This window comes from Microcebus murinus, chromosome 3 (assembly GCF_040939455.1).
Source record: "Microcebus murinus isolate Inina chromosome 3, M.murinus_Inina_mat1.0, whole genome shotgun sequence".
Classification (NCBI taxonomy): Eukaryota; Metazoa; Chordata; class Mammalia; order Primates; family Cheirogaleidae; genus Microcebus; species Microcebus murinus.
In genome coordinates, this window is record NC_134106.1 from 73194286 (window position 1) to 73216985 (window position 22700).

Sequence of the window (22700 nt, forward strand, 5' to 3'; positions counted from 1 at the left end):
TCACAGAGAGCAAAGCTCATTAGACACTGCATCTGATGGTGTCTTGATCTTGGACATCCAAGACCCAGAACTCTGCCTGTTATTGTTGATAAGTTTCCCAGTCTGTGGCATTTAGTTATAGCAGGACAACTGAACAGGGACACTGTCTGACTCTGAATTTTTCCCCCAATAGTTATCTTTACCTAAAACCTTTTGCCAAATAGAGAACATTGAAGAAATAAATGATGATCACTGAAATGAATGTGTCTATCATGATCATTTACTATTGGAATGTTGACATACTGGAGATAGGAAAAGAGGGCTGGGAGTTATTAAGCAAAGTCACGTCCACCATTGCATAGCTGTTGTGAAATCAATTGTTTACACAAATGAATAGCATTATCTACCACTTAGAATGTTTCAGAAATACAATGGAGATGTAGAGAATTCACTAACTACTTCTGACTTGGGAGGTTGAGATAGTATTGGTACCATGCTGAGATCCACACAGTTGGGACATATTTTCCTAGAATGAGAAATTGTGGTGCCTCAGCTGAAGAATAGGTGACTACATTGACCCAGTATTTATTTCTCAAAATGGATATTTTCAAAGTTTTCCTTTAATGATTGATTAATCAATGGGATTATGTTTTGATTGTTGTCAAAGGTAAAACATTAGTAGAGGGTAGCGGATAGAGAGGGAATATCAGAGAAGTCCCAGCCATACATGACTGCATAGAGTTAGTCTGAATTGGGCTTTTGGAAAACAATATGCACAGGAAAAATATTTCTAGAAGTCATAGGTATTAAAAAAAAAAAAAGCAAATCATAGAAACTTGGAAAATATTTCCTGAGAACAGATGGGGCACACATGTAACCAATACCATTGTTTTCCACTGTCCTCTTTCTCATTGACAGCCTGTGTCCACAGTTCCTGAAGATCTGGGAAGATATATCTGCTCAATCCTGTCTCTGGAGCCAGGAGGTGGCTGTGAGTATGAGCAAATGTGGATCTGACTTACATGTCTGTAAGTCCATTGCCACTGGCCTTGGGAGGATGAGCAGGTGGTGACCTTTCTCTCACCTTGATGAGAACACCTTGATCCCTGTCCTCCTGCTGCCCTTCAATGACCAGACCACACTCCAGACTCCCAGTCCTCACTCGTTATTTTTTTTAATAGACAGACCTTCCTACTCACATTTCTTTCTAAGTTTTCATTTGTTTTAGATTCATTTCCCCAGACGTACACTCTGCTGTGTGGACACTGTCATAGGGGTAACTTTTTTTTAGCTAAACCCTAGGAGTTTCCATGAGTGTTATTGACTCTGTGTTGTCAGGGTCTGCTAGATGAATGGGCTGCAGGAAGAGGTGTAAAATCATTGCTGGAAGCAAAGTGTGAGCTACAAAATGAAATGAAGAAGTGGTGATCATTATCATCTTCATCAAGGCAGAATCAGTCTGCTGTCCTGGGCACTGTTATCAGCAACACACCAGCCCCTTCTGGGGCCAGTGTTGTGCATGTGCGCCCTCTTGTGGTCAAGTGTGGGAGAATCCTGAAGGTTTTCCCTTTGACCTGATATTGTCATTTCTGGGGTGATGTGTAGGTTCTTTTTTGCATATTTTCATCCATGTTTTCTTGTGATGCGTATCACAAGTCATACTTGATTTCCACGTACTATGCAAGCACTCATGTGTGGCCACATTAGACACTGACACATAGTTTTCAGTTGGATGTCAATGGTCTATGAATTGGGATTTCCGCACACTGTCTGGGATCCAGTTGTTGTGGAGGCTACAGTATGTTTTGCTGCACAACACTCTAATTAGCAATGCAGTGACTGTGGAGTCATCAGACTTTGGGTCCACAGTGACACAGTCAGTCTGGGCTTATACTACATGTTTGTTGTCCTCTCCCAGTCATAAACAGTGGGCAGGTTCCCTCCTTTCTGTCCCACTGTCCCCTCAACTCCCATGGGGTGTTCCTTGGAAAGCAGGGCTGATGGCTGCACAGGGAAACTTGGTTTCAAGTCTTCCTTTATGGTTAGACGTAAACATCATTCCATTTAGTAATCTCACCAGGAAGGGTGGTGTCTGTAGAGTATTATGGAGGGGGTCCATCCTTTTCTATTTTTTCTACACCAAATACATCCTGGATTTTTGTGAAGCTTTACACTCATATTTACAGAAAGGTAAAAATTCTTGTTTTAAATTTGTTTTGAATACAAATTATGAAGGATGAAAGCAGTGTCTTTGTTGGCTACTTTGCTTGCTGGTTCCCATAAGACCATTACCCTGCCTCATTTGGGGTCTGGCATCTGGGGTTGGGGTCTGGGGTCTGGTCTGCATTAGTTGGGGTCTGGTCTTTCACATATGTCCCTTTGTCATGACATAATCTGACAAAAATCATTGCAGAGAGCAGCTCAGTGCTTGCCTGGATTCTCTCTCATCCCAGAGTTTCTCTTGGAAAGATGAAATACAATTTCCTTACTATCCATTTTTGCACAAATATGTATTGAGCCACTCCTCTTTGTCCCAGGCACATTGCTACATGTTCAGTTTAAACATGATGAAAGAGAAGGAAAGACCAGCAAGAAGGAGAATTTAATTTTTAAAAATATGTTTTATTTTGGGGTGGGACAAAGGCAATATATGTAACCTAAAAGTTTGTGCCCTAATAATATGCTGAGAATTTAATTTTTGAACCTTGTATAATTTTTTTTATTTCAGCATATTATGGGGGGTACAGATTTTAAGGTTTCAATAAATGCCCATTTCCCCCCTCCCCCCAAAAGTCTGAGTCTCCATCATGACCATCCCCCAGATGGAGCACATCTCACTCATTATGTATGTATATACCTGCCCCCCTCCTCCCTCCCACCTGCCCAATACCCTATTACTGTAGTACCTATGTGTCCACTTAGGTGCTACTCAGTTAATACTAGTTTGCTGGAGAATATATCTGGTGCTTGTTTCTCCATTCTTGGGATACTTCACTTAGTAGTATGGGTTCCAGCTCTAACCAGGAAAATATAAGATGTGCTATATCACCATTGTTTCTTAGAGCTGATTAGTACTCCATGGTATACATATACCACATTTTATTAATCCATTCTTGAATTGATGGGCACTTGGGCTGTTTCCACAGCCTTGCAATTATGAATTGTGCTGCTATAAGCATTCGAGTGCAGGTGTCTTTTTTGTAGAGTGTCATTAGATCTTTTGGGTAGATGTCCAGCAATGGGATTGCTGGGTCAAATGGTAGATTCACTTGTATCGCTTTAAGGTATCTCCATATTGCTTTCCACAGAGGTTGAACTAGTTTGCAGTCCCACCAGCAGTGTAGGAGTGTTCCTCTCTCTCCACAACCACGCCAGCATTTATTGTTTGGAGATTTTTTGATAAAGGCCATTCTCACTGGGGTTAAGTGATACCTCATTGTGGTTTTGATTTGCATTTCCCTGATGAATAGAGATGTTGAGCATTTCTTCATATGTTTGTTGGCCATTCTTCTGTATTCTTTAGAAAAGTTTCTGTTCAAGTCCTTTGCCCACTTTTTAATGGGGTTATTTGATTTTTTCTTCCTGATTTTCGTGAGTTCTAAGTATATTCTAGTTATCAGTCCCTTATCGGATGCATAGGATGCAAAAATTTTCTCCCATTCTGTAGGTTGTCTGTTTACTTTCATGACTATTTCTTTGGCTGTGCAGAAGCTTTGTAGTTTGATCATGTCCCACTTATTTATTATTGTTGCTGCTGTGATTGCCTTTGGGGACTTCTTCATAAACTCTTTGCCCAGGCCGATGTCTAGGAGAGTGTTTCCAACTTTTTCCTCTAGAGTTCTAATAGTTTCATACCTTAGGTTTCAGTCTGTTATCCAGCGTGAGTTGGTTTTTGTGAGAGGTGAAAGGTGTGGGTCCTGTTTTAGCCTTCTACAGGTGGCTATCCAGTTTTCCCAGCACCATTTATTGAAAAGGGATTCTTTTCCCCAGCGTATGTTTTTGTCTGCTTTGTCAAAGATTAGATGGCTATATGAGGATGGTTTTATATCAGGATTCTCACATCTGTTCCACTGGTCAATATTCCTATTTTTGTGCCAATACCATATTGATTTAATTACTACAGCTTTGTAGTATAGTTTGATATCTGGCATATTAATGCCTCCCATTTTGTTTTTGTTGCCTAGAATTGCTCTTGATATTTGGGGTCTTCTTTGGTTCCATACGAAGCGTAAAATTATTTTTTCTATATCTGTGAAGAATGCTGATGGGATTTTAATAGGTATTGCATTGAATCTGTAGATCAGTTTGGGTAGTATAGACATTTTGATGATATTGAGTCTGCCGATCCACGAGCATGGTATGGGTTTCCATCTGATTACATCCTCTGCTATTTCCTTCCTCAGTGTTTCATAGTTCTCCCTGTAGAGGTCTTTTACGTCCTTGGTTAAGTATATTCCTAGGTACTTTAATTTCTTTGTTGCTATTGTGAAGGGAATTGAGTCTTTGATTTGGTTCTCAATTAGACTGTTGTTGGCGTATATGAATGCCTCTGATTTCTGTGTATTGATTTTGTATCCTGAGACTTTACTAAATTCATTGATCAGTTCCAGGAGTTTCTTGGTTGAATCTTTGGGGTTTTCTAGATACAATATCATATCATCAGCAAACAGTGAAAGTTTGATCTCTTCTGCCCCTATTTGGATACCTTTGATTCCATTTTCCTGTCTGATTGCTGTAGCCAAGACTTCCAGCACTATGTTGAACGGAAGTGGAGATAGTGGGCAGACTTGTCTGGTTCCAGTTCTAAGTGGGAATGATTTCAATTTTTCCCCATTCAGTATGATGTTGGCTATGGGTCTGTCATATATGGCTTGTATCAGTTTTAGGTATGTCCCTTCTATGCCGATTTTCTTAAGTGTTCGTAGCATGAAAGGGTGTTGAATTTTGTCAAAAGCTTTTTCTGCATCTATTGAAAGAATCATGTGGTCTTTCTGTTTGCTTCTGTTTATGTGGTGAATTGCATTTATAGATTTACCTATGTTGAACCATCCCTGCATCCCTGGGATGAAGCCCCCTTGGTCGTGGTGGATTATTTTTTTGATAAGTGTCTGGATTCGGTTAGCTAAGATTTTGTTGAAAATTTTTGCATCTATATTCATTAGGGATATTGGTCTGTAGTTTTCTTTTTTTGTTGCATCCTTTCCTGGTTTTGGTATCAGAGTAATATTCGCTTCATAAAAGGTGTCGGGGAGGTTTCCGTTCTTCTCGATGTTGTGGAATACTTTCTGCAAGATAGGTACTAGTTCTTCTTTGTAAGTATGGTAAAATTCAGGTGTGAAGCCATCTGGACTGGGACTTTTCCTTTTAGGGAGATTTTTAATTGCTGTTTCTATTTTAGCTGTTGAGATTGGTCTGTTCAGGGAATCTATTTCTTCCTGGTTGAACCTAGGGAGCCTGTGTGTTTCTAGAAATTTGTCCATTTCCTCCACATTTTCTATTTTGTGTGCATAAAGATTTTTGTAGTATTCATAAGTTGTATCTTGTATCTCTTTGGGATCAGTTGTGATATCTCCTTTTTTATTCCTGATGGAGCTTATTAGAGATTTCTCTTTTCTGCTTTTCGTTAGCTGAGCCAATGGTGTGTCAATTTTGTTTATTTTTTCAAAGAACCAACTTTTTGTTTTATTAATCTCCTGAATAGCTTCCCTGTTTTCAATTTCGTTTAGTTCTGATTTGATCTTGTTGATTTCACTTCTTCTGCTGGGTTTGGGGTTGGTCTGTTCTTCTTTTTCCAGCTCTTTGAGTCATTTCATTAGATTGTCTATTTGTGATCTTTTTGTCTTTTGGTTATAGGCATTTATGGAGATAAACTTTCCTCTCAAAACTGCTTTAGCTGTGTCCCAGAGGAGTTGATAACTTTTCTCTCCATTGTCGTTTTCTTCATAGAATTTTTTTATTTCCGTCTTGATTTCTTCATTTATGAAGTAATCATTTAGTAGGAGGTTGTTTAATTTCCACGTTTTGTGTAGAAATGTGAGTTTCTGTTAGGGTTGATTTCTAGTTTTATTGCACTGTGATCTGAGAAGGTACATGGTATGATTTCTATTTTTTTAAATTTCTTGAGGTTTACTTTGTGTCCTAGGATATGGTCAATCTTAGAGAATGTCCCGTGAGCTGATGAGAAGAACGTATATTCAGTGGATTTGGGGTAGAATGTTCTGTAGATGTCTGTCAGACCCAATTGTTCTAGAGTTTTGTTTAAGTCCATTATTTCTTTATTAATTTTCTGTTTGGAGGATCTGTCTCGTGCCGTCAGTGGGGTGTTGAAATCTCCGGCGATTATGGAGTTGCTATTAATCCATTTGCTTAGCTCCAGTAAGGTTTGCTTTATGAATCTGGGTGCACCTAAGTTGGGTGCATATATATTTAAAATTGTTATCTCTTCTTGTTGGACTGTGCCCTTCACCATTATATAATGACCCTCTTTGTCTGTTACTACTTTTGTTGGTTTAAAAACTAAATCGTCTGAAATTAGAACTGCCACACCAGCCTTCTTTTGGCTTCTATTTGCTTGGAATATTGATCTCCACCCTTATTTTTAGTCTACATGCATCCTTGCAGGTTAGATGTGTTTCCTGAAGACAGCATAGACTTGGCCTGTATTTTCTTATCCATTCAGCCAGCCTATGTCTCTTGAGTGGAGAGTTTAAGCCATTCACATTTATTGAGAGAACTGATAGGTAAGGTAGATTACTGATCATTCTGTTGGGTTGGATGTTGTTGCTATGATTTCTGTCTTGAGCCATTGTAATATCTGGCCTTTAATATCTTTGGGTTTTGGTTGTTTTTATATTCGTGGGTTATTATTATGATGTTCCGTGCGTAACGCTGTTTTAAGTACTTCTTGTAGGGCTGGTCTTGTCTTGGTGAATTCTCTGAGCCTTTGCTTGTCTGAGAATGTTTTTATTTCTTCTTCATATACGAAGCTTAGTTTTGCAGGGAATAAGATTCTAGGCTGGGCATTGTTTTGTTTCAAAAGAGTGAGAATGGGGCCCCAGTCTCTCCTTGCTTGTAAAGTCTCATTAGAGAAGTCTGATGTTATTCGAATTGGCTTTCCCTTGTATGTTACTTGCTTCTTTTGTCTTACAGCTCTTAGAAGGGCCTCTTTAGTTGATACTTTGGTCAGTCTGATGACTGCATGTCGTGACGTCTTCCTGTTTGCATTGAATCTCCCAGGGGTCCTCTGAGCTTCTTGAACTTGTATATCAAGATTTTGAGCAAGGCCTGGGAAATTTTCCTCTATTATATCTTCAAACAGCTTGTCCAACCCTTGAGTGTTGTGTTCTTCCTCTTCTTGTAACCCTATGACCCTTACATTAGGTTTCTTCACATAATCCCACAGCTCTTGTAGGCTTTGCTCTTTTCTCCTGTTTCTCTGCTCTATTTCTGTGACTGATTTATTTAATTGGAGGGCGTTATTTTCAAGCTCTGAGATTCTTTCTTCTGTTTGATCTACCCTGTTCTTGAGACTTTCCACTGTATTTTGTAGTTCCTTGAATTGATTCTTCATTTCCAGGAGTTCGGTTACACTTTTCTTCATTGTGTCTATTTCTTTTCCCATATCCTGGAGACTTTTTGTGGTTTCTTTGTGTTGGTTATTGAGTTGTTGTTGCAGCTGGGTGAGTGTTCTTATGATCCACATACAAAATTCCTCTCCTGTCATATTGGTTGCCTGATTTTGGTTGGTGTCCATTTCTAGGGGGCTGGTGCTCCTCTTTGGGGGTGTGTTTTCCGTTTGATTCTTCATATTTCCTGAGTTCTTTCGCTGATTTCTTCCCATGTCGATCAGTTGTTGTTTCTTTCCTTAAGTTATTGTTTGGGTATTCACACACCTTGTTTAGTTTCTGAGGTGTTCAGTGGTGTCTGTGGGTGAAATGGACCACTCCCTGTATACTGAGTCAGTGGGTGCCATGAAAAGGCTGTGCAGGATGCCATCTCTGTCAGTAGGTGGTGCTTGCTTGGAGGAACAGGCTATGCTGTTGATTTTGTGTAAGCCTGCCCTCAGGCTGTTAGCAGGGATCAAAGTTCTGTTCTCTGCTTCCAGGGAAAGCTGTCAGGGCAGGGCTGGAATGTTCCCGCTCAGCCAGAAAGTCTGCGTGTGGGGGCGGGGCTGTCTGAGACCCGCAGTCTGGAGGGGGCCTCGCTTCTTTCCACCCTCCCCAACTCCACAGCTACTCCTGGGCCTCTGCCAGCAGGCCAGACCACAAGCCACCAGGCCTCCCCGGACTGTGATGCCGGTGGGGAGGTTCCCTGCACAGGAACGCCACCTGGGTTGGGCGCACGGCCTCCTCCTGGGAGGAGGGTTGCCCTCTAGGACGCCAATCCGCCCCTGGAGGCAGACACACCTCAGTAGGCTGTTCACGTATAACCCTTCTGTGCCCCGGGCAATGCTAGCCCTTGGTGCAGGGGATCTGGTCTGCAGGTCCGACCTCTGGGTCCCAGAGTTCAAACTGTTTCCCCACCAGGGAGAGGATTTCCGGTCCCAATTCACCCACAGGGAGCCCAAGCTGTGTCTATGTCTCTCAGCCTCTGAGTCAGCACCGTTCTCCTGGGAACACTGTGCCAACAGCACCTGGGAGGGCGGGTGGGTAGGGAGCTCACAGTCTGAGTTCCCCTGAGTCAGCTGTAGGGTCCCAAAAGGGAAGGTCTCATTCCCTGGAGGTGCCTCTGGCTGGTGGCTGTATTGTCTCTCTGGACAGCCACTGGTAGGGTCGGCGGAGGGGAGGAGGAGGCAATATGGCACCTGCCGCGTGGCTCGGGTCTGTGCACACGGAGGTGCCCGGAGGAAGTTGGGAAGCTGGTGCCACGTCTGCTACAGGCTCACCACTGGCTGGCGGTGGCTGACTCTGGGCTGGTGTCTGCAGGTCTCTCCACCCGCGGGGGAGCCCACCAGCAGTCCCAAATGCAGGGGAGGGTAAACAGCAAATCCACCTACCCTTGCCGCTGGTCTCCGGGCTGCTCCGGTGGTCTCAGCCTCCAGTTCTCCTCCGCAGCCTCCTCCCGTGGAGTCTCCCGGGGTCTCAGGTATCCCTCCTTCCGGCCCTCGTCCGCTGTATGCTCGTCTTCTTGCTTCTTTCCTCTAATTTCTGCTAGAATCTGTCTTTTCTGCAGAGACACTCTGTCTGGCGGTGTTATTCGTCCACCATCTTCTGAACCTTGTATAATTGTTAGGAAAGACCAGTGAATGCTCCCAGGTGTATTTATTCAGAAGCACAGCAGATGGAGCTGGCAGACGCCACAGCTCAGGTAGTAGACAGGGGTAGCCTTGGACGTGCACTTCCTGTCAGGCCACACAGACCCCTGGTTCTAAACTCATTCGGAAAATGCTATGGAGCCGTATCTTGGGAAGAAGAAAGGAAACTGTGCACACACACATACCCATACCACTGTGAAATCAGAGCTACTCACTCAAGTACTATTTTTATTCACAGTTCCATTGTCTTGAGACCTACTGAAAATAGTCAAAAGATTGAATTGCAATGTTACTTACATTTGTACTTTCTTTCCCAATCCATTCACCTGGTTATTTTTTTCATTCATTTGTAGTACATTTGGTGCTGTTTTCTTTTGTTTGTGCTCCATCTGGATGTCTCTTACCTTTGTTGATTTCAGGTATTTATTTGAATAGAATATGTGTGATATTAATACAGTCCCCAAAGACACAAATATACACAAGCAGCAAAGGTGTACTCAGAGAAGTGACACGTGTGACACATGTCTAATCCCCTCTCTCCCATTGCCATGCCCCTCCGTCAACAACTCCCTCCCACTTACGCCTCCCAATGAACTGTGGTTCACACACCCAGTTTTGTTTGTTTGTTTGTTGGATCTCCCCTGCTTCTTTTTTTTTTTTTTTTTTTGTAAGCATTATCAAAAGTAAGAAAACATATGCGTTGCCCCCTCTGAGGTTCGAACTCAGGACCTTCAGATTATGAGACTGACGCGCTGCCTACTGCGCTAAGGAGGCAACTACCCCCTGCTTCTTTACAATAATAATTACACACTATAGATTCATTTTTGCATTTTACTATTTTCATTTAATAATATTATATATATCATCAAAATCACTCCATATCACTTCATGGAGAACTTCTTCCTTCTTGTACAAACTGCAAGTTTCTCTGTTGTGTGGAAGTGCCATAGATTTTCAACCACAATTTTATGTGTGGACATTGTGGATATTTTCATTTTGCACATAATTAAGAACAGTGCTTCAATGAATAACTTTATGCATGTGTACTGATAGGACAGCCTTGCTAATAAACTACCTAAAATAAAATAGAGGAATAAAATCAGCGTATAATTGCCCACTTGAAGGGAAATATCACAGCACAACAGCCTCTTACTGGAGTAACCACCTATTGTTTTGTTGGAGAATTGTTTTCACAGCCTTGACGACCCCTGAACACACAGCAGGGGATGAACTCACCATCTCAGTTCCTACAAGACCACGTCCCAAAGACCCTGCTAAGCCTCCCCACAGAAAAGAGAAAAAAAAAGAAAAACCAGACACAACCTTTTCACAGACATTTTCTTTTATTAGCTGGCAACAATTACATTTCGATGTGTCACACAATTCTAGTCAAACATTTATAAAATGAGAAAACACACAAATAATTTGTTACACTTAAAAAATACATAACAGGCCAGATATGGTGGCCGACACCCATAATCCTAGGGATCTGAGAGACCGAAGAGGAAGGATTGCTTGGGGTCATGAGTTGGAGATCAGCCTGAGCAAGGGAGAGATGACATTTCTACAAAAAATAGAAAATTTTACCAGGTGTGTTTGTACACACCTGTAGTCCCACATACATGGGAAGCTTAGGTAGGAGGATTCCTTCAGCCCAGTAGTTTGAGGTTGCAGGGAGGTATGATCAAGCCACTGCTATGTATGAGGCAACACTCTGTCTAAAAATAAATAAATAATCCAAAAGCCCTAAGGGTTCTTTTTTTCACAGCTAAAAATTGGCTTGCATCAGAGTCCCAGTCTCCAAAACTAACTTCCAGTAATCAGTGTAATCATATCTGACAACATAAAAAGTTTTGAGAAAACAAAGAAATTATGCATTATTTACAGAACTACAAAAATTAAATATGAAGAAAATTTTTATTTTGAAACTAAAAAATGTATAATACACATAATGAGTTTCAAAAATAGAAACCCTTGAAAGATTTATTTCAGCTGACCAAGAGTTAAAATAAATCAGAGGACTCAAGAAGAGGAAACTGTGGTTTGTGATCGTAAAATGCCTTTGGGAAGAATAGAAATCACTCAATCCTAAAAGTTAATCTACCTAAGTTGAAAATCTGCTAATAAATTCAGTGTTGTTTTGTGGGAATAATTCCTCAAATATAAAGTATGTAACGCAATACAATTTGATGATAATAAAGTAATCTGTGTATACAATGATAATATTACTCATGCAAAAATAGGAAGCAGAATTGAAGGGGAATAACTTTTGCCATCATACTAATTTATGGCAAATGTAATGTCTAATATTTTTCTTGACTTGAAATTCAGAATTATAGATTTACACAGGCTTCACAAAAGAGATAAAATATATATGTGCCTATGCACTTACATTTTGATTCCTCAATTTCTTTCCACCCTCTCTTGTTTGAGATTAACTGACAGTGCTCAGTCTTTAATAAAAGCAAAAACATAGAACATCTAATTTCTCAAGTTGCTTTCACTCTACGTAAGGAATTGTGACGAGTGAACTAGCGAGAGGAATAGATGACCGTGCTCAGTCCTTTCACATTCAGCACTAGTCCACACGTCCAAGGTCCTCAAGATAGACACGCTGTATGACTACAAGCAAATTCTTGCTCAAATTTTCTTTTTTCCCACAGAAAGATTTCATTTCATATTCTTCAGCTCTCCATCTTTCATTCTGATCTGTTCTCCCTAGTTTATATCTTGAACCAATTCTTCCTTATCTGACCAAACTTTTCTATCTCTAGCCTGTCCCTTCCTCTGAACAACCTTGGGAGTGAGTTGGCATCCACCAGGAGGAAAAAAACATGTACCCAGGCTGGGTAAGACCATGAAGCCTTTAAGAAGTGTTTAGGGGGGCGGAGCAAGATGGCGGACGAATAACACGGCCAGACAGAGGGTCTCTGCAGAAAAGACCGATTCTAGCAGAAACTAGAGGAAAGAAGCAAGAAGACGAGCATACAGCGGACAAGGGCCGGAAGGAGGGGTACCTGAGACCCCGGGAGACTCCACGGGAGGAGGCTGCGGAGGAGAACTGGAGGCTGAGACCACCGGAGCAGCCCGGAGACCAGCGGCAAGGGTAGGTGGATTCGCTGTTTCCCCTCCCCTGCATTCGGGACTGCTGGTGGGCTCCCAAGCGGGTGGAGAGACCTGCGGACATCAGCCCAGAGACTGCCGCCGCCTGCCAACGGTGAGCCTGTAGCAGACGTGGCACCAGGTTCCCAACTTCCTCTGGGCACCTCCGTGTGCACGGAGAGCCGCGCGGCAGGCGCCATATTGCCTCCTCCCCCCCTCCGCCGACCCTACCCGCGGCTGCCCAGAGAGACAATACAGCCACCAGCCGGAGGCACCTCCAGGGAACGGGACCTTCCCGTTTGGGACCCCGCCCGCCCTCCCAGGTGCTGCTGGCACCATGTTCCCAGGAAAACGGTGCCGACTCAGAGGCTGAGAGACATAGACCCAGCTTGGGCTCCCTGTGGGTGAATTAGGACCGGAAACCCTCTCCCTGGTGGGAATACAGTTTGAACTCTGGGACCCAGAGGTCGGACCTGCAGACCAGATCCCCTGCACCGAGGGCTAGCATTGCCCGGGGCACAAAAGGATTATACGTGAACAGCCTACTGAGGTGTGTCTGCCTCCAGGGGCGGATCGGCGTCCTAGAGGGCAACCCTCCTCCCAGGAGGAGGCCGTGCACCCAACCCAGGTGGCGTTCCTGTGCAGGGAACCTCCCCGCCGGCATCACAGTCCGGGGAGGCCTGGTGGCTTGTGGTCTGGCCTGCTGGCAGAGGCCCAGGAGTAGCTGCGGAGTTGGGGAGGGTGGAAAGAAGCGAGGCCTGCTGCAGACTGTGGGTCTCAGACAGCCCCACCCCCACACCCAGACTTTCTGGCTGAGCGGGACCATTCCAGCCCCGCCCTGACAGCAGAGAACAGAACTTTGACCCCTGCTAACGGCCTGAGGGCAGGCTTACCCAACCCAGCTCCGCCCAGAACGAGAGCTGATAACAGGACTCAAAATCAACACCATAGCCTGTTCCTCCAAGCAAACGCCACCTACTGACAGGGACGGCATCTTGCACAGCCTTTCCACGGCACCCACTGACTCAATATACAGGGAGTGGTCCAATTTCACCCACAGGCACCACCTAACGCCTCAGAAACTAAACAAGGTGTGTGAATACCCAAACAATAACCTAAGGAAAGAAACAACAACTGATCGACATGGGAAGAAATCAGCGAAAGAACTCAGGAAATATGAAGAACCAAACGGAAAACACACCCCCAAGGAGGAGCACCAGCCCCCTAGAAACGGACACCGACCAAAATCAGGCAACCAATATGACAGAAAAGGAATTTCGTATGTGGATCATAAGAACACTCACCCAGCTGCAACAACAACTCAATAACCAACACCAAGAAAACACAAAAAACCTCCAAGAAATGGAACAAAGGTTCAACAAAGAGATTGACACAGTGAAGAAAACTTTAACCGAAGTCCTGGAGATGAAGAATCAACTCAGAGAACTACAAAATACTGTGGAAAGTCTCAAGAACAGGGTAGATCAAGCAGAAGAAAGAATCTCAGAGCTTGAAGATAACACCTTCCAATTAAATAAATCAGTCACAGAAATAGAGCAGAGAAACAAGAGAAAAGAGCAAAGTCTACAAGAGCTGTGGGATTATGTGAAAAAACCTAACGTGAGGGTCATAGGTTTAGCCGAAGGGGAGGAAGACAACACTCAAGGGCTGGACAAGCTTTTTGAAGATATAATAGAGGAAAATTTCCCAGGCCTTGCTCAAAATCTCGATATACAAGTTCAAGAAGCCCAGAGGACCCCTGGGAGATTCAATGCAAACAGGAAGACGTCACGTCATGCAGTCATCAGACTGACCAAAGTATCAACTAAAGAGGCCCTTCTAAGAGCTGTAAGACAAAAGAAGCAAGTGACATACAAGGGAAAGCCAATTCGAATAACATCAGACTTCTCTAATGAGACTTTACAAGCAAGGAGAGACTGGGGCCCCATTCTCACTCTTTTGAAACAAAACAATGCCCAGCCTAGAATATTATTCCCTGCAAAACTAAGCTTCATATATGAAGGAGAAATAAAAACATTCGCAGACAAGCAAAGGCTCAGAGAATTCACCAAGACAAGACCAGCCCTACAAGAAGTACTTAAAACAGCGTTATGCACGGAACATCATAATAATAATCCACGGATATAAAAACAACCAAAACCCAAAGATATTAAAGGCCAGATATTACAATGGCTCAAGACACAAATCATAGCAACAACATCCAACCCAACAGAATGATCAGTAATCTACCTTACCTATCAGTTCTCTCAATAAATGTGAATGGCTTAAACTCTCCACTCAAGAGACATAGGCTGGCTGAATGGATAAGAAAATACAGGCCAAGTATATGCTGTCTTCAGGAAACACATTTAACCTGCAAGGATGCACATAGACTAAAAATAAAAGGGTGGAGATCAATATTCCAAGCAAATAGAAGCCAAAAGAAGGCTGGTGTGGCAGTTCTAATTTCAGATGATTTAGTTTTTAAACCAACAAAAGTAGTAAAAGACAAAGAGGGTCATTATATAATGGTGAAGGGCACAGTCCAACAAGAAGAGATAACAATTTTAAATATATATGCACCCAACTTAGGTGCACCCAGATTCATAAAGCAAACCTTACTGGAGCTAAGCAAATGGATTAATAGCAACTCCATAATCGCCGGGGATTTCAACACCCCACTGACGGCACGAGACAGATCCTCCAAACAGAAAATTAATAAAGAAATAATGGACTTAAACAAAACTCTAGAACAATTGGGTCTGACAGACATCTACAGAACATTCTACCCAAAATCCACTGAATATACGTTCTTCTCATCAGCTCACGGGACATTCTCTAAGATTGACCATATCCTAGGACACAAAGAAAATCTCAAGAAATTTAAAAAAATAGAAATCATACCATGTACCTTCTCAGATCACAGTGGAATAAAACTAGAAATCAACCCTAACAGAAACTCACATTTCTACACAAAAACGTGGAAATTAAACAACCTCCTACTAAATGATTACTTCGTAAATGAAGAAATCAAGACGGAAATAAAAAACTTCTATGAAGAAAACGACAATGGAGAGACAAGTTATCAACTCTTCTGGGACACAGCTAAAGCAGTTCTGAGAGGAAAGTTTATCTCCATAAATGCCTATAACCAAAAGGCAAGAAGATCACAAATAGACAATCTAATGAAACGACTCAAAGAGCTGGAAAAAGAAGAACAGACCAACCCCAAACCCAGCAGAAGAAGTGAAATCAACAAGATCAAATCAGAACTAAATGAAATTGAAAACAGGAAAGCTATTCAGGAGATTAATAAAACAAAAAGTTGGTTCTTTGAAAAAATAAACAAGATTGACACGCCGTTGGCTAAGCTAACGAAAAGCAGAAAAGAGAAATCTCTAATAAGCTCCATCAGGAATAAAAAAGGAGATATCACAACTGATCCCAAAGAGATACAAGATACAATTTATGAATACTACAAAAATCTTTATGCACACAAACTGGAAAATGTGGAGGAAATGGACAAATTTCTAGAAACACACAGCCTCCCTAGGCTCAACCAGGAAGAAATAGATTCCCTGAACAGACCAATCTCAACAGCTGAAATAGAAACAGCAATTAAAAATCTCCCTAAAAAGAAAAGTCCCGGTCCAGATGGCTTCACACCTGAATTTTACCATACTTACAAAGAAGAACTAGTACCTATCTTGCAGAAACTATTCCACAACATCGAGAAGGACGGAAACCTCCCCGACACCTTTTATGAAGCGAATATTACTCTGATACCAAAACCAGGAAAGGATGCAACAAAAATGAAAACTACAGACCAATATCCCTAATGAATATAGATGCAAAAATTTTCAACAAAATCTTAGCTAACCGAATCCAGACACTTATCAAAAAAATAATCCACCACAACCAAGTGGGCTTCATCCCAGGGATGCAGGGATGGTTCAACATGCGTAAATCTATAAATGCAATTCACCACATAAACAGAAGCAAAAACAAAGACCACATGATCCTTTCAATAGATGCAGAAAAAGCTTTTGACAAAATTCAACACCCTTTCATGATACGAACACTTAAGAAAATAGGCATAGAAGGGACATACCTAAAAATGATACAAGCCATATATGACAGACCCATAGCCAACATCATACTGAATGGGGAAAGATTGAAATCATTCCCACTTAGAACTGGAACCAGACAAGGCTGCCCACTATCTCCAATTCTGTTCAACATAGTGCTGGAAGTCTTGGCTACAGCAATCAGACAAGAAAATGGAATCAAAGGTATCCAAATAGGGGCAGAAGAGATCAAACTTTCACTGTTTGCTGATGATATGATATTGTATCTAGAAAACCCCAAGGATTCAACCAAGAAACTCCTGGAACTGATCAATGAATTTAGTAAAGTCTCAGGATACAAAATTAATACACAGAAATCAGAGGCATTCATATACGCCAACAACAATCTAATTGAGAACCAAATCAAAGACTCAATTCCCTTCACAATAGCAACAAAGAAATTAAAGTACCTAGGAATATATTTAACCAAAGAGGTAAAAGACCTCTACAGGGAGAACTATGAAACACTGAGGAAGGAAATAGCAGAGGATGTAAACAGATGGAAATCCATACCATGCTCGTGGATCGGCAGACTCAATATCATCAAAATGTCTATACTACCCAAACTGATCTACAGATTCAATGCAATACCTATTAAAATCCCATCAGCATTCTTCACAGATATAGAAAAAATAACTTTACGCTTCGTATGGAACCAAAGAAGACCCCAAATATCAAGAGCAATTCTAGGCAACAAAAACAAAATGGGAGGCATTAATATGCCAGATATCAAACTATACTACAAAGCTGTAGTAATTAAAACAATATGGTATTGGCACAAAAACAGGAATATTGACCAGTGGAACAGATGTGAGAATCCTGATATAAAACCATCCTCATATAGCCATCTCATCTTTGACAAAGCAGACAAAAACATACGCTGGGGAAAAGAATCCCTCTTCAATAAATGGTGCTGGGAAAACTGGATAGCCACCTGTAGAAGGCTAAAACAGGACCCACACCTTTCACCTCTCACAAAAACCAACTCACGCTGGATAACAGACTTAAACCTAAGATATGAAACTATTAGAACTCTAGAGGAAAAAGTTGGAAACACTCTCCTAGACATCGGCCTGGGCAAAGAGTTTATGAAGAAGTCCCCAAAGGCAATCACAGCAGCAACAAAAATAAATAAATGGGACATGATCAAACTACAAAGCTTCTGCACAGCCAAAGAAATAGTCATGAAAGTAAACAGCCAGCCTACAGAATGGGAGAAAATTTTTGCATCCTATGCATCCGATAAGGGACTGATAACTAGAATATACTTAGAACTCACGAAAATTAGGAAGAAAAAATCAAATAACCCCATTAAAAAGTGGGCAAAGGACTTGAACAGAAATTTTTCTAAAGAAGACAGAAGAATGGCCAACAAACATATGAAGAAATGCTCAACATCTCTAATCATCAGGGAAATGCAAATCAAAACCACAATGAGATATCACTTAACCCCAGTGAGAATGGCCTTTATCAAAAAATCTCCAAACAATAAGTGCTGGCGTGGTTGCGGAGAGAGAGGAACACTCCTACACTGCTGGTGGGACTGCAAACTAGTTCAACCTCTGTGGAAAGCAATATGGAGATACCTTAAAGCGATACAAGTGAATCTACCATTTGATGCAGCAATCCCATTACTGGGCATCTACCCAAATGATCCAGTGACACTCTACAAAAAAGACACCTGCACTCGAATGTTTATAGCAGCACAATTCATAATTGCAAGGCTGTGGAAACAGCCCAAGTGCCCATCAATCAAAGAATGGATTAATAAAATGTGGTATATGTACACCATGGAGTACTATTCAGCTCTAAGAAACAATGGTGATATAGCACACCTTATATTTTCCTGGTTAGAGCTGGAACCCATACTACTAAGTGAGGTATCCCAAGAATGGAAAAACAAGCACCAGATATATTCTCCAGCAAACTGGTATTAACTGAGTAGCACCTAAGTAGACACATAGGTGCTACAGTAATAGGGTATTGGGCAGGTGGGAGGGGGGAGGGGGGCGGGTATATACATACATAGTGAGTGAGATGTGCACCATCTGGGGGATGGTCATGATGGAGACTCAGACTTTTGGGGGGAGGGGGGGAATGGGCATTTATTGAAACCTTAAAATCTGTACCCCCATAATATGCCAAAATAAAAAAAAAAAAAAAAAAGAAGTGTTTAATCTCCCGGTGTGGGAACAAAAAAAAAAAAAAAAAGAAGTGTTTAATGAACATCTCGGAGCTCCCTTGGATTTATTTTCTTACATCCTGAGCTCTTCTGAACACCTCCTCACTGAGAGGTTTGTCCTCATTTCCTGAGTTGGTAGTAAAATAGAATATTTACTTTGCTAGTAGAAACAGAAAATGGTGCAGCATGTTTGGAAAACAGTGCAGCAGTGCAAGTGTTTAAACAAAGAGCTACCACATTATCCAGCAATTCCACTGCTAGGTATTAATATATACCCAAGAAAAATATAAATATATGTGCACAAAAAACTGTACTTGAATGTTCATAGCAGCATTATGGGTCCATCTGTAGAACTACTGAGGAACAGCTTTGTCCATAAAGAGAGTCCCCAGAATTCTCTGTGATGCTTTTCAACTAGGTGGATGACCTTGAACAACTCCCATGAACCAATCTATCTGGGTTTTACTCATCTTGTCTCCACTGAATGGTATAGCAAGGATAATTCTGTGTCTGCTTTTGCTTTCCTATTATTATTTTGGAATATTACAGGGGTACAAATGTTTAGGTTACATATATTCCCCGAGTCAGAGCTACAAGCATGCCCATCCCCCAGATAGAGTGCACTGCACCTACTAGGTGTGAATATACCTATCACCCCCTCCCCCTCCAACCTTCCTGACACTGATGAATGCTATTTCCATACGTGCACATAAATGCTGATCAATTAATACCAAGTAGATAGTAGATATATGTGGTGTTTGTTTTTGCATTCTTGTCTTACTTTAATTAGGAGAATGTCTTAATATTACAATGCTGCTTTTTTGTGCCTTGGGCAGATGCCCAGTACTGGGATTGCTGGATCAAATGGTATTACTACTTTTAGGTCTTTGAAGTATCTCAATATTACTTTCCATATTGATTGTACTAGTTTGCACTTAATTTAAAGTAAAAAAAATAACTTTCATGTTCACTGATAATGCTATAGTTCTTAGAAGACAAAAAAAATTTCCTAACAAAAGCAGAAGAGAACAGGAAATAAATTTAAAAAGTCATGTTTGTGATGACATGAGAGCACTATAGAAGAAATAAACAGCAGATGACTTAACATTCCAATGAGGCAATAGCCTTTCTAGGTGATCTGATGTTCTCCTGTGATTGTGTTCTTTAGTGAAATTTGCAGATTTGAGTGTGCTTGAGAATTTGAGCTCAGCCCATGCAGAAGATTCTACTAGTAGGAGAATCCAGCTGAGTCTGGCAGGTAAGGTGCGTGGAGCCACCTTAGCAGGCTGGACCAGGGCTGAACCCAAAACATCAGGCAGTATTTCACCTTGGGACATTAGCTGAGGTCTGGCCAGGAGCAGTGGCTGGGCCTGGACCACAAAGGTGGAGTTAAGCCTCCCTCATTCCTGCGGGTTTCCTTCTATAAAGCTGCACTGAATGTCCTTCATGTGTGTCTCAGACGTGGTTCCTGCATCTCCTGATGATCTTCCAGCCCAAGCTCCACCATGGTCAACTCTGTATTATTTTCATGCAAGGTCTCTCCTGAATGACCATTCTCTTTCCAGTCACATCCAGATATAAGATGGGGGAAGAGTCAATTTTGGAAGCTCATCTCCACCCTGCTGGGATGACTAGGAATGCTTCATATGACCTAAAGTCCATGTGCTAGGACGTTGGCTAACCTGTGGTTCACTGAGGCCTCAGAGCCCTGCGTGATGCAGGACTTCCCCACCAGCTTGCAGGGACATCAGGGCACAATCTGAAGGCCAGTCAGGAACTAGTCATCACTGTGAGTATTTCCAAGAAATACATATATGATTCCATCAGGGTTTGTAGCTCAACCCCAACATCACCAGCATTCCCTCAATGAAAAATGTGAGCATCAGAGTTGGGTGTTGCATCAACAGCTGCTGTCTGCCACGTGTCCTTCCATGTGTCCTTCACTGCTGCCCCAAACTCTAATATTCTTATTCTTGGAAGACAAAAGTACCTTATATTATCTTATATTTTCAAATATTCTGTTGAATGTGCCATATAAATGTATGGCTTTTGATTCTTCCATACTTGATCATTTATTTTTAAAGTCCAGATATGGAATTCAAAAATCTTGCCTTTTATTTCAACATGCTATGACTGAGACTAATCCAAAACTTTGACACATGACTTTTTCTTTAAAATAGATTTACAAAGTCTATGGAGCAGTCAAAGCCCAAGAAAATGGACAATTTTACTTTGGTACTCCCTGAAATGTGGTATGAAATGCTGTGTCTGCCCCTTTATTAGGGAGACATGTGCTAAAAATATAAATAAATAAAGGTGGGGGGATTGTGCACGTGGGTGTAGGGGAAGGTTTAGAGTCTATATCACTAAACGAATCCCGGTCCCTATACACTAGTAACTATTCAGCCAAAATAAAATCCAAAAAATGCATTACTTTTGGATTTCCATCAATCAGACTGCATGAAAAACCTGTTACACTAAATGGATTTAATTGACAAATAAATGTATGGCGGGCAGGGAAGATTAGAATCAGCTTTCTTTCAACTTTCTCTTCTATCCTGTCTGGTTTCTCACAGGGCACTTGAACCCTTTCCATTCTCCTGTAGGTTCTGCCAGGCCAAGGCTGTCACAGCTAACAGATACTATATGTGCCTGCCAAGGTGAAGCCATAGCCCTCATGGTCCAGATCAGTGGCCTGCACATATTCTTTGAAGTTCCCTGCAATGTGCTCTATGGCACCCGAACACTAGACAAACAACTCGGTTGAGCAGCTGGGCCACCCAGCAGAGAGGTTTGTGTTTAGGGCTGTACCACTGTGGGAGGAGGTTGTATAGCTTGCATGCAGTAATAAACCCCGACATCTTCAGCCTCCACCTTGCTAATCTTCAGTGTAAAGTCCGTGCCTGACCCACTGCCACTGAACCTGTCTGGTACCCCAGAGGCCCGGGTGAAACCCAAGTAGATCAGGAGCTGTGGAGACTGGCCTGGCTTCTGCAGGTACCAATACAAATAGGTCTTTCCATCGCTATGCAGGAGGCTCTGGCTAGACCTGCAGGAGATGGAGGCCGGCTCTCCAGGGGTGACTGGCAGGGACACTGGAGTCTGGGTCATCACAACATCCCCACTGGATCCTGAAATAATGAGAGAGAAGATCAAGGTTATGTACACACATTAGGAGACATTTTCACAATTTTCTTTAGTTCTTTCAGGCTAAGTTATACTTCATACGTGTGACTTTGATTCATTTTCCCAAAACATTCAATTTCAAAGAGAAGAGAAGTTTTCACATCAGGAGAGAACCTGGATAAGTCCCCTACACAACCCATCTTTCTGTTTCAGAGTCTTCACCAAAAAAATTGCTCCTTCAGAAACCTTCCTCACTCTCTCAGATCTAAGTCTGACTTGACCCATCCTGGAGGACAAGACGTGCACATCTAACACATGCACAGAGCACACGTGGCAGGCAGTGGGGCCCCACAGCTCACTCTCCCACCCCGTCCTCCTTCCTCATCTCCTTCTGTCCTTACCAGAGACCCAGAGCACCAGCAGCCCCAGGAGGTGAGCAGGGAGCCTCATTTTGAGAAGTTGGACTGAGGAGTCCTGGTCAGTCCAGGCCAGGTTACGTCTGAGCTTTTATCTCAGACTTCTAGGGGCAGGTCCTCCCCAGGGGACAGTATGCAAATGCCCTGGTGGATGCAGTCCTGTGGAACGAGCCAACAAGAGCGTGGTTGTGTCTCTTGTGAGCAAAGTAACAGAAAATGTTCTCTGTGGTTGGAGGGAAACTAACAGAGGAAAAAGTCTATTTAGCTCCAGTAGGAGAAAGGACATATTATACGTTTTCCTTCCTTTTCCTCCACTTTTTATAATAGTTCTTCAGCATTTTCCCAGGCACACTATACATTTCTTTTATGAGGTTGATTTTGCATAAATATTTGATGAATTGGTTTTTATACCTGCTTGTATTATAGATACTAGGTTTGGTCTTTTCTATTCTTTTATGAGATAAAACACATAAAGGGTAGAAATATTAAATGTACAATTAATTTTTTATGCATAG

General features: G+C 42.0%; 1 long non-coding RNA gene, 1 other non-coding gene and 1 gene segment (V, D, J or C); 1 reads left to right on the top strand and 2 right to left on the bottom strand.

Moving 5' to 3' along the window:
* LOC105856880 (immunoglobulin kappa variable 2-28-like) overlaps nucleotides 1–22700 on the bottom strand; it is a 339993-nt gene that overhangs the window by 306039 nt on the left and 11254 nt on the right.
* On the top strand, nucleotides 892–21517 carry LOC105878721 (uncharacterized). The gene is made up of 4 exons (XR_012918594.1): nucleotides 892–970; nucleotides 12007–12081; nucleotides 20219–20432; nucleotides 21250–21517. It is a non-coding gene; the product is annotated as an uncharacterized LOC105878721 (long non-coding RNA).
* On the bottom strand, nucleotides 9934–10006 carry TRNAM-CAU (transfer RNA methionine (anticodon CAU)). Its single transcript has one exon. It is a non-coding gene; the product is annotated as a tRNA-Met (tRNA).